At 39.9% G+C, this 10,554-nt stretch overlaps 1 pseudogene; it reads right to left on the bottom strand.

The window, feature by feature from the left end:
- Positions 1–867: 867 nt before the first annotated feature.
- Positions 868–7,900, bottom strand: LOC121164772 (annotated as a pseudogene).
- Positions 7,901–10,554: the final 2,654 nt, after the last annotated feature.

Raw genomic sequence — 10,554 nt, 5'->3', positions numbered from 1 at the left:
ACAAATGAATAGTGGTTATAAAGAATCTCTTTTTACTAACTTTTGCAATTTTTAAATTTATCTTATTATTTGATGATACAGTTCCATAGCCTCAAGGATTTCCTTTCCCTCTCCCCGAAAGTCACACACACACTGATTTCCCTATATTATCACAACAGTATAGTCCTTCATAAACAGTCCTAAGCCCATCATTCTGCTGTTAAAGTGCATCCTGACACTGTAGGTGTGGACAATGACACAGAGTTCAGCATCCTATTTTCAAGATTGATTTAGTAGTTTCATTGGGAGTTCATCTTTGATTTGGAAGTAGAGATACATACTGCATTATAACTTCACATCTGGATATGATAGTCTCTATTACACAGTTATTATACATTCCCTTAAATGAAAAGTCATAAAACAAAATCAACAACAGGAAGGAAAACAGAAAATTTACAACAACATGAAATAAAATGACATGTTATTGAGTGATCAACATGTCGCAGAAGAAATGAAAAACAAAATTAAAAACCTTTTGAAGCAAATGATGCTATGATATGACCAATATGTCACTAAAGAAATTAACATGAAAAAATTTGGGGGTCCCGGCGTGAAAGTGTAGTGGTTAAGGTCCTCGCCTTGCCCACGCCAGGATCCCATATGGGCTCTGGTTCTAATCCTAGTGGCCCTGCTTCCCATCCAGCTCCTTGCTTGTGGCCTAGGAAAGAAGTCAAGGACGGCCCAACCCTTGGGACCCCTACACCTTCGTGGGAGACCTGGAAAAGCTCCTGGCTCCTGGCTCCTAGCTTCAGATTGGCTCATCACCAGCCGTTGCAGCCATTTGGGGACTGAACCATTGGAAGGAACATCTTCCTCTCTGTCTCTCCTCTTCCTCTCCATATATCTGCCTTTCCAATAAAAATAAACAAATCTTTTTTAAAAAGTTTTTGAGGAAATGAAATTAAAAGCAAAAACATCAAAATCCATGAGATGTAGCAAGAGCAGTATTGAAAGGAACATTTATTGCATCAGTGCTTACAAAAAATACAAATAACTCAAATAAATGATCTAATAAGGCCTGGCATGGTAGCCTAGTGGCTAAAGTCCTCACCTTGTATGTGCTGGGATCCTATATGGGAACCAGTTCATGTCCTGGATGTTCTACTTCCATTCCAACTCCCTGCTTGTGGCCTGGGAAGGCATTCAACGATGGCCCAAAGCTTTGGGGCCCTGCACCAGCTGGGAGACCTGGAAGAAGCTCCTGGCTTTGGATCAGCTCAGCTCCAAAGAATCTCAGCTGGCTTTGGACTCCAGCTGCAGTCACTTGGGTTGTGAACCAGCAGATGGAAGATCCTTCTCTTTGTCTCTCCTTTCTGTAAATCTGACTTTCCAATAAAGATAAATAAGTAAATAAATAAAGCATCTCAAGAACTTTTAAAAAGAAAAATGAACAGGATGCACGAAATGATAAAAATTACAGCAAAAATAAGTGGAATCACAGCTAAAAAAAAAAAACAAAAAACTACAGATTGTAAACAGAAAGAGCTCATCTCTTAGCCAGATTAGCAAAGAAAAGCAATAGAGAAAAACCAATTGAAATTAGAGATTTAAGAAAAAAGAAAGAAAACATCATATGAATCTTGTAAGGTCAAGCAGGCAGGAGCAGGAACAGAGTGGAGCTCATGGCTCAAACACCCACCACTGCCACATAGGACACCATCTTATGCTCGGAGGACAAGGCTGTAGGGCTACAGTAACAACAGGGAGCTGGTTCCACAGGGAAAACAGTACCGAATTGGCATCCTACTGATTCCACTCAAGACAGATCTGGGTAGCCTCCAGACTAACGGCCAGCAGGCACAGACCTCCACCTATGCCACGTTGAGCACCATTTTGTATTCTGAGGAAAGGCTGTGGGACTAGAGGCAAAATAATGGGCTTCATAGGCGCTGAGCCAGGAGAGAACGCACTTCCAACTCAATGTATTGCACATGGTCTCATGGAGAAGATAGTACTGACTGAGCATCCTACAGGTTCTACCCAAAATATGTCTGAGTGGCCTTCAGTCCCAACAACCAGCAGGTTCAGGCAAGATCAGCAATGCTGACAACCCAGTGTTTTAGGATAGCTGGTGTCTCCCCTAATCCCAGGCACTGCTTGAACTGGGAGTGGGAGAAAGATTGTGTAGCAATGGTACGGCCATAGCATAGGATCACATGGGGTGGAAAGTGGTGAGCCAGGTGCTGGGGCTATGGAGACTGTGGCGCAAGTCTAGCACAAGAGCCCAGGACTGAAACTCGTCGGAGCAAATGGCACAAATGACTGAAAATGAAGAACTGGGTACCAAACACAACCAGTAAAATCAACCTATAGACCAGTGGACAACACAGCTTAGAAACTGGCAATAAGAAGAGGATTCTTCTAACCAGAATAGTAATAACCAACAGCAAAAGAAGAAACAGAACCACAATAACTTTTTCAATTTTATGTCACATATATTTTAAAATAATTTTTTAAGCAAGAGAATTGGAAATGATTTGGAAGCAACAGATCTGCATTGCAATAATAGTAAGTTCTTTTAGCAGAAAGAAAATAATAGCAGATGGAAAATTACACCTACACAAAGGAATGGATACCCCAGAAATAGGATGTGTGGATAAAAATTAAATACTTATTTCTGATATTATTTTATTTGCATATGCTTAAAGATTTTTTTTTAAATATAGAAAGTATGCCAGGGAGAGGCATGCCACAGAGGGTTAAGCTACTATTTGGATATCTGCATCCCATATTCCAGTACTGGTTCAAGTCTTACTATGCTACTTCTTATTCTGCTTCCTGCCAGTGCATCCTGGGAGGGAACTCATGATGATCCGAGCGTTTGGGCCCCTCTTACTCATGTAGAAGATTTCCAATGGTGTTCTCAGCTCCATCTATTGGACCTATATATTGGCCCTTTATTGGCTGTTGCAAACATTCAGAGAACCAGCAGATGAAGAATCTCCTCTCTGCCTTTCTCCCAGGAGGCCTCCCGATGAAACTATTAAATATATCTTGACAACAGGGTGCTGGACTTTTCTACCATTGTCCATACCTACTGCCATAATGTATCTAAATAACAGAATGATGGACTTAGACTGTAGTTGAAGGAATAAACTATTGTAATACTATGGAGAGAAACAGGTTAGGAGGGAATAAAGAGTATGGAAGGGGAACTTCTTGAGCCTATGGAACTGTGTCATGAAAAAATTTTTAAACATTAATAAATTAATCAACATTAGACAACATGCCAAAAAAGAAAAATAAAATCAAAAGAAGGTTGAAAGAAGGGAAATGAGTAGAACAATAGCAAAAATAGAAAACAAATAGCAAAAAGAAAACAAACACACTAATATTAAGTATACCTAGCAAAAATGCTTATCCTGGGTTGATTTGTTTCTCTCAAAAAAGATGTGTTGAAGTGTCAATCCTCAGTTTCTCATAATGTGAACTTAATCAGAAATAAGATCATTTCTGATGTAATTAGAGATGAGGTCATACTGAACTATGGTGCATTCTTCATTCAAAATGATGTAGATGTTCCCAAGAAAAGAATAGATGATATAAAATCAGAAAAAGAAGCAAAACCCCTTGGGAAGACAGAGGCAGAGATTCTAGTATACACATACAAGAAGCTGCTACACTCCCTACCCAGCCCCCTGTTAATGGCCTGAGAAAATAAACGAACGTGTCCCAAGTCCTTGGGCCTGTGTCCCCAGGGCAGACCTGGAAGAACTCTTAGCTCCAGCTTCCTGCCTAGCCCAACTCTGGCTGTTGTGGCCATGTTGGAGAGAAGGAAGATCTCTCTCTCTATCTCTATCTCTATCTCGCTCTATCTCTCTGTCTCTGCTTTTCCCACCCAATCTAACTCTGACTTTCAAATAAATAAATAAAATTTTAAAAAATGTGTAACCTTATTAGACATTAGGAAAATGTTTATTTAATCAAAGTGGCGTGACTCTACGATACATAACACAAAACTAAGATGACAACATCAGAGCTCAACGGGAATGCAGAGTAACTGCTTTTCAAGTGCAAAGTTTGTGTGCTGTAAAAATGAAACTTACAGTGTGAAAAATGCCAGGGTAGGGTCTTCTGTGGGCCATCCTTGGGACTCCGGCAGTTCCTCCGTGGCTTTGCCCACATTGCATATGCTTGTGCCCATGTACAATATTACATCATGAAAACCAGCCTGTGTGATACAGAAAAAAATAAATAAATAAGCCACATCAGTGACTGAGTAGAGACAAAAGGAAGAACAAAAAAGAAGAATTTCAAAAGAGCACAGCAAACTTTTAGGGGTGACAGATGGGTTCATTATCTTGACTGATGTGGTGGTTTCATGGGTATACGCCTATGCAAAGCTATCAAGCTGAAGGTTGCAGATTACAGTTCACTTCTTATCAACTGTATCTCCATAAAACAATAAAAACAAACCTTCTGACTCATTTGAAAGGATCTTATATTTGTGTTACATCTGTGAAGCACCCACAATTATAAACGTACTGATTGAAAAGAGCACTATTTAGAAATGTTAACAAATGATTAATTACCCTTCAAACGATGCTTGTTTTTACAGATTCTTAGTAGAAACAAAAATGGAAGATGACATAACAGACTTCTAACAAAAATATAAAATTACCTGATAAAGATTATTTATTTTAATTTGTTTATTGAAATCGTTTCCATGGAAGTTTCGGTTAAGCAATACTGCCATTTTAAATATGTATCTCTTTAGACCGGCGTTATGACACAGCAAGTTAGGCCACCCCTTGTGACACTGACATCCTGTTTTGGAGACCAGGTTGCTCAACCAACACTCTTGGCTGCTCAGATGACTGTTCAGCTCCCTCTCGATGCACCTGGAAAGACAGCAGGTGATTGGTCTCTACCACCACAGTCAAAAACTTACAAAAGTTCCAGGCTCCCAGTTTTGACCTTGGTGAGCCTTGGCCACTCTGCCATTATGGTCATTTGGGGTGTGAATAGAGGATGAAAGATCTCTTTCCCTGTATGCCTTCTCTACCCTGTCATTATGACTTTCATATATAAATATATATATATATATATTTCAGGGTCTGGCACAGTGGCTTAATGGCTAAATCCTTACCTTGTATATACTGGGATTCCATAGAAGTGCCAATTCATGTCCAAGCTGCTCCACTTTCCACCCAGCTCCTGGCTTGTGGCTTGGGAAAGCAGTAGAGGATAGCCCAGAGCCTTGGCACCCTGCATCAGCAGGGGAAACCTAGAAGAAGCTCCCGGCTCCTGGCTTTGGGTCAGCCACTGCAACCACTTGGAGAGTGAACCAGCAGATGGAAAATCTTTCTTTGTCTCTCCTCTCTTTAAATCTGATCTACTTTTTAATAAAAATAAATAAATCTTTAAAATACATATATATATATATATTTCATTAATCTTTAACCTGCATTACATCTAAAATAATACTGTTATTAGTTTAAATATTTTATTTATGTGCTTGCTTCTGAGAAGCACAGAGGCCAAGAGAGACAGAAAAAGAGAGAAATAAACAAAGAGAGCTCCATTTGCTTTTTGATTCTCCAAATGCTTGCGACAGCCAGAGCTAAAGCACAACCAATGCCAAGGATACAATCCAGGACTTCTATGTGGGTACTAAGTGCACGGTTACTTTAGCCATTATCGTCTATGGTCTACAATGACAGGAAACTGAAGCAGGAGGAACTGGAGCCAGGTGCCAAATCCAAGTACTCTGACATGAGACAAAGGAGTCCCAACCCGTATCTCAACCACTAGACTTAACACTGTGATTATTATCATTATTTTAAACAAGCTACACTTTCTTTCCTGTCTGAGGAAATGAGAACTAGCATGGTTCTTGTTCTTCCAATGAGAAAGAACATCTAGCAAATAAGCTCCTAAAATTTTTACTCCAGGTGTATAGTCGTTTTGCACTGATCCAGAATGAAGACACTGTCCTCTTCTCCCCTACACTAAGGGCCTGTTAATAAGCCAAGAGATTTTACACATCAATTAGTGTACCTACACAAGCTGTCATCTTGTTATATCCAACCATAGTTTCTTGATTAAAAATAATTTAAGTAAGTTGTATCTTGGGACTTCATATTTGATTTATGTGGCACATTTTATGATACCCTCTTTATGAAACCTCAACTTACAAAATCTCTGGAATGAGATATAGCATAATAAAACTTTGACTTGCAATATTAACTAGGCTATAAAAGTGCTATCTAAAATTCTTCATTTCATATAAACTACTAGCACACAAAAAGTCCCAACTCTCCCCAGGGAACAGCACTAGACTCAGCCAGAGAGTCTAGCAACTCCAGGCGAGAACAAAACAACTAACTCTGCAACCAGATGTTGGGTGTGGATCAGACAACATTGCTATAAATTCTCCATCAGTAGCTCTCCTTTTCCTTGCCAGCGCATATCCAGTATCTGATTGCTGTCATTTAAACGGTTTTTGTTTATTTTGCCTCTGGCCTGACTCATTCCCTCAAATACTGGCAGCAGTTGCAGCTTGCTTTAAGAAAGAGACTGCAGAGCAACCTGACTCAAAGGGAAGTGGAAGGATGAGGGTTTTGTACTCAAGTCACTCCACTCTTTCCTTGAAACAGTTGAAACTGTTCTGGGAAGAGTACTTAACTGTGCTGCTATATCATCAGACCTTTCACGATCCACACAGCAGGAAGTGTGATGATCAAACTGGAAGCCCCTACCTCTTCTTAAACAAACTCAGCTTCCATCACACTCTTTCCTTCAATAGCCTGAAAAATGTTCCATGCCTACTCCATCATGGTGCTATAGAAACAGCACACATACTGAGCCCAATGATGCTCTAAAACAAGAACTAACCATCAAATTACATTTTTCTATGGGTAGCTTTATCTTGAAATGAATCATTTACCAGTGTAATCCTTAGTATATGATAACTTCAGTCCATAAAAAATATGAAAATGTTCCCTAGACAACTGGACAGTTTGTCATTCAGCACTTGATAAAATAGGTGGACAAAATCCATTAAGCTAAGTTCTAAGTTGTCCTTCATTAAAGCCCATGCAAGTTGGGCATTTGGGCTATTGGTTTGCGACGTATCAGATCACTTCGTCCGACTTCAATCATTTGTTCTTCTCAAGGCTTCATTTCACTGTTATAATGGATTTTATCATTTTTTGCAAGCTGAACATATATTTGGTTTTGAGAACTAGGCAGATTTTTCCAGTTATCATTTTCTGCCTTCAGCTTTGCCTGTGATGAACCATCCTTAGCTTCTTGGAAACTTTCAGATACAAAAATGTTATAAGCTGAGCGGGGTCTTTTTGGTTTTCCAAGCATTGTTAATTCTCTTTTCTTTATTAATGCTTTCTTTCTTAAACATTTTTGCATGATTTCTTTTTCCATAGATAGCAGCTGACTTGGAGTTAGATGTTCTTGAATTCTGCTTATCTCTTCTTTGTATGCCTCCCACTCTACACTGTAAGCATCTTCATATACTTTTCTCTCTGAATTAGGAAGTTCCCTCCACAGCTCTGCGATCTTTTTAATTAGTTGTGAATTTTTTGCATCTGGGTTCTGAGCTTTAAATATGGGTAGCTGTTCTTTGGAAAACCAAAGGTATGAAGTCATGGGTTTCTTTGGATAACTGCTGAAGGTGGACAAACATCATTTTGGAACATACGAGAAACTGAAGGGGGAGCGCAGGCGACTTCCACAGCCCGCGCACAGGTCCGCTCCAGACTTGCCCGGAGAGGCGCCATCGCCCCTGCAGACTACAGAACCCGAACCCCAATGTCCCAGGGGGCCTCCCCACAACCAAAGAACAAGCGCGATCGTGGCCACAACTCAGATCCGCGTGTTACCCTCGCAGCTCTGTTATCATGCCCGCCTAAAAGCAAATTCTATAACCTCTCCTCTCTCAAGAACAGTCTGATGTAAATTTTGTCACTGGTTTATTGCACTAAAAGATCAGAGACTACTGAAAACCATAATATATAAAATAAAAATATAATATATGTGCCTGAGAAAGTTGTAAAAATCACACTACATAGTGTACCTATACATCATTAAACAAAAGATAAACACTCCCATATTAACATATACAATATACATGAAAAGGAAAACAAATTATAATATGCAAAAATAAATTAGACACCAATAAAAGAATTAAAAAATAAAATAAAATAAAAATAAATTGGACCACACTACTGATCAAAATAATATGATGCATTTCCTCTCTTGTTAAAGTAGAAAATAAGCTTTCTGGGCCTGGCACAGTGGCCTAGTGGGTAAAGTCCTGCCTTGCATGCGCAAGTATCCCATGTGGGCACCAGTTCTAATCCCGGCAGCCCCATTTCCCATCCAGCTCCCTGCTTGTGGCCTAGAAAAGCAGTCGAGGACGGCCCAAAGCCTTGGGACCCTGCACCCGCGTGGGAGACCTGGAAGAAGTTCCTGGCTCCTGGTTTCAGATCACTGTAGCACTGGCTGTTGCCATCACTTGGGGAGTGAATCATCGAATGAAAGATCTTCCTCTCTGTCTCTCCTCCTCTCTGCATATCTGATTTTGTAATAAAAATTAATAAACCTTTTTTTAAAAATATATAAAATATACTTTCAATAATTTTTCCGAAGTTCTGACCAGGGCATAAGAAGTAATGTATTCTCATACGGTACTGGTAGCTACCCAAGTTAGTCTTCTTCAAAAGCAATGCATAACTATTTTTTAAATATTTCATTTATACATTTTGAAAGTCAGAATTATAAAGAGAAGGAGAGCTAAGAGAGACAGAACTTGCACCTGATGCTTCATCCTTCAACTTCAGCAGTTTAAGCCAAAGCCAGGAGCCAAGAACTTCATACAGGTTTCCCATTTGAGTAGCAGGCCCAAAGACTTGGGCCAATTTCCTCTGCTTTCCCAAGACATTAGCAGGGAGTTGCATCAGAAGTGGAGCAGCGGGTTCGGCGGCATGGCCTAACAGCTAAAGTCCTTTCCTTGAACACTCTGGGATCCCATATGGGTGCCGGTTCTAATCCCAGCAACTCCACTTCCCATCCAGCTCCCTGCTTGTGGCCTGGGAAAGCAGTGGAGGACAGCCCAAAGCCTTGGGATCCTGCACCCATGTGGGAGACCTGGAGGAGGTTCCTGGCTCCTGGCTCTGGATCGGCACAGCACCAGCCATTGCGCACACTTGGGGTGTGAGTCATCAGACAGAAGATCTTCCTCTCTATCTCTTTTCCTCTCTGTATATCTGACTTTTTAATAAAAATAAATAAATCTTTAAAAAAACAAGCGGAGCAGCTGGAACATGAACTGGTGCTATGCCACAATGCTACTCTTAATATGACACTTACTAGTTTTCACATGTATTTCTCTATAAAGGCATATATTTATATCATATATACTAATATACTGTTTATATATTTAGATGTGCTACTTCAAAGATATAAACATTGAAATATGTTTATGCTCTATCAGTTATATAATATATATACTTACTTATTACATAGTTATTTCTGCAGCAAATAAACTTATGCATGGCATGTTTCTGCTTTTCATTATCTGACAAACTGATTGAAGATGTGCTGATTCAAGTTTCTGATTTTAGAGTGTGTGACCTTCAAGCTCACTCCTCTGGAATTCTTCTCAGACTCTTTGATGACATGCACACTACTGGAAAACACAATGAACAGCACTCTGCAAACCAGCCAAGCTAGAGGCATTAGCAAACACTACAGGAGCTCCCTCTATAGGCAGAGTAGATGATATTTTCTTCCAGCTATATATTTTTTTCTAACAAAGTAACTTTTAACCATTTTTGAGGACTCCTTCACTCTGAAATTTCCAAAAGACCCAGAAAATGTGAGTTTTTTCTGTCACCAGCACATACTTAAGTACAAAAATTATATCACAAAAATATCTGGCAGTCACCATATTTGCATTTCTTTGAAAAAACAGATGTATTCATTTTCATTGGAAAGGCAAATTTACTGAAAGAAGGAGAGATAGAGAGAAAAATCTTTCATCTGCTGGTTCATTCTGCAACTGACCACAATGGCCAGAATGGAGCCAATTCAAAGCCAGGAGCCAGAGGCTTCTTCCAGGTGTCCCATGCTGGTCCAGGGTCCCAAGGCTTTGGATTGTCCTCTACTTCTTTCCCAGGGCACAGGCAGGGAGCAGAATGGAGAGCGGAGCACCAAAGACAAAAACCACTGCCTGTGTGGGATCCCAGCACCTGCAGGAGGAGGATTAGCAAGTTGAGTCATGGCTTTGGGTCCTATTCTTGCACTTCTATATTAAATCCTCTGATATACTTAGCCATACTTCCATCCTTAGCTCTGTTGATGTATCTTCTCCTAAATCATACCGCACTATTTTAATTACAGGAATTGGTATTACTGTTTACTAAATTATTTAACCTAACTCTTTATTCTGATCAAGTCCTATCTCCTTGAAGTCAGACTGAAGCCTACACTGATGCCTATTTCTACGTCTCCCAGAGCACTCTCATAATATTGTTACTCACAACAACCACATCT

The sequence above is a fragment of the Ochotona curzoniae genome, unplaced genomic scaffold (assembly GCF_017591425.1).
Source record: "Ochotona curzoniae isolate NIBS_2020 unplaced genomic scaffold, NIBS_Ocur_1.0 contig_1071, whole genome shotgun sequence".
NCBI classification, from domain to species: domain Eukaryota; kingdom Metazoa; phylum Chordata; class Mammalia; order Lagomorpha; family Ochotonidae; genus Ochotona; species Ochotona curzoniae.
This window is presented reverse-complemented; position numbering and strand designations above follow the sequence as displayed.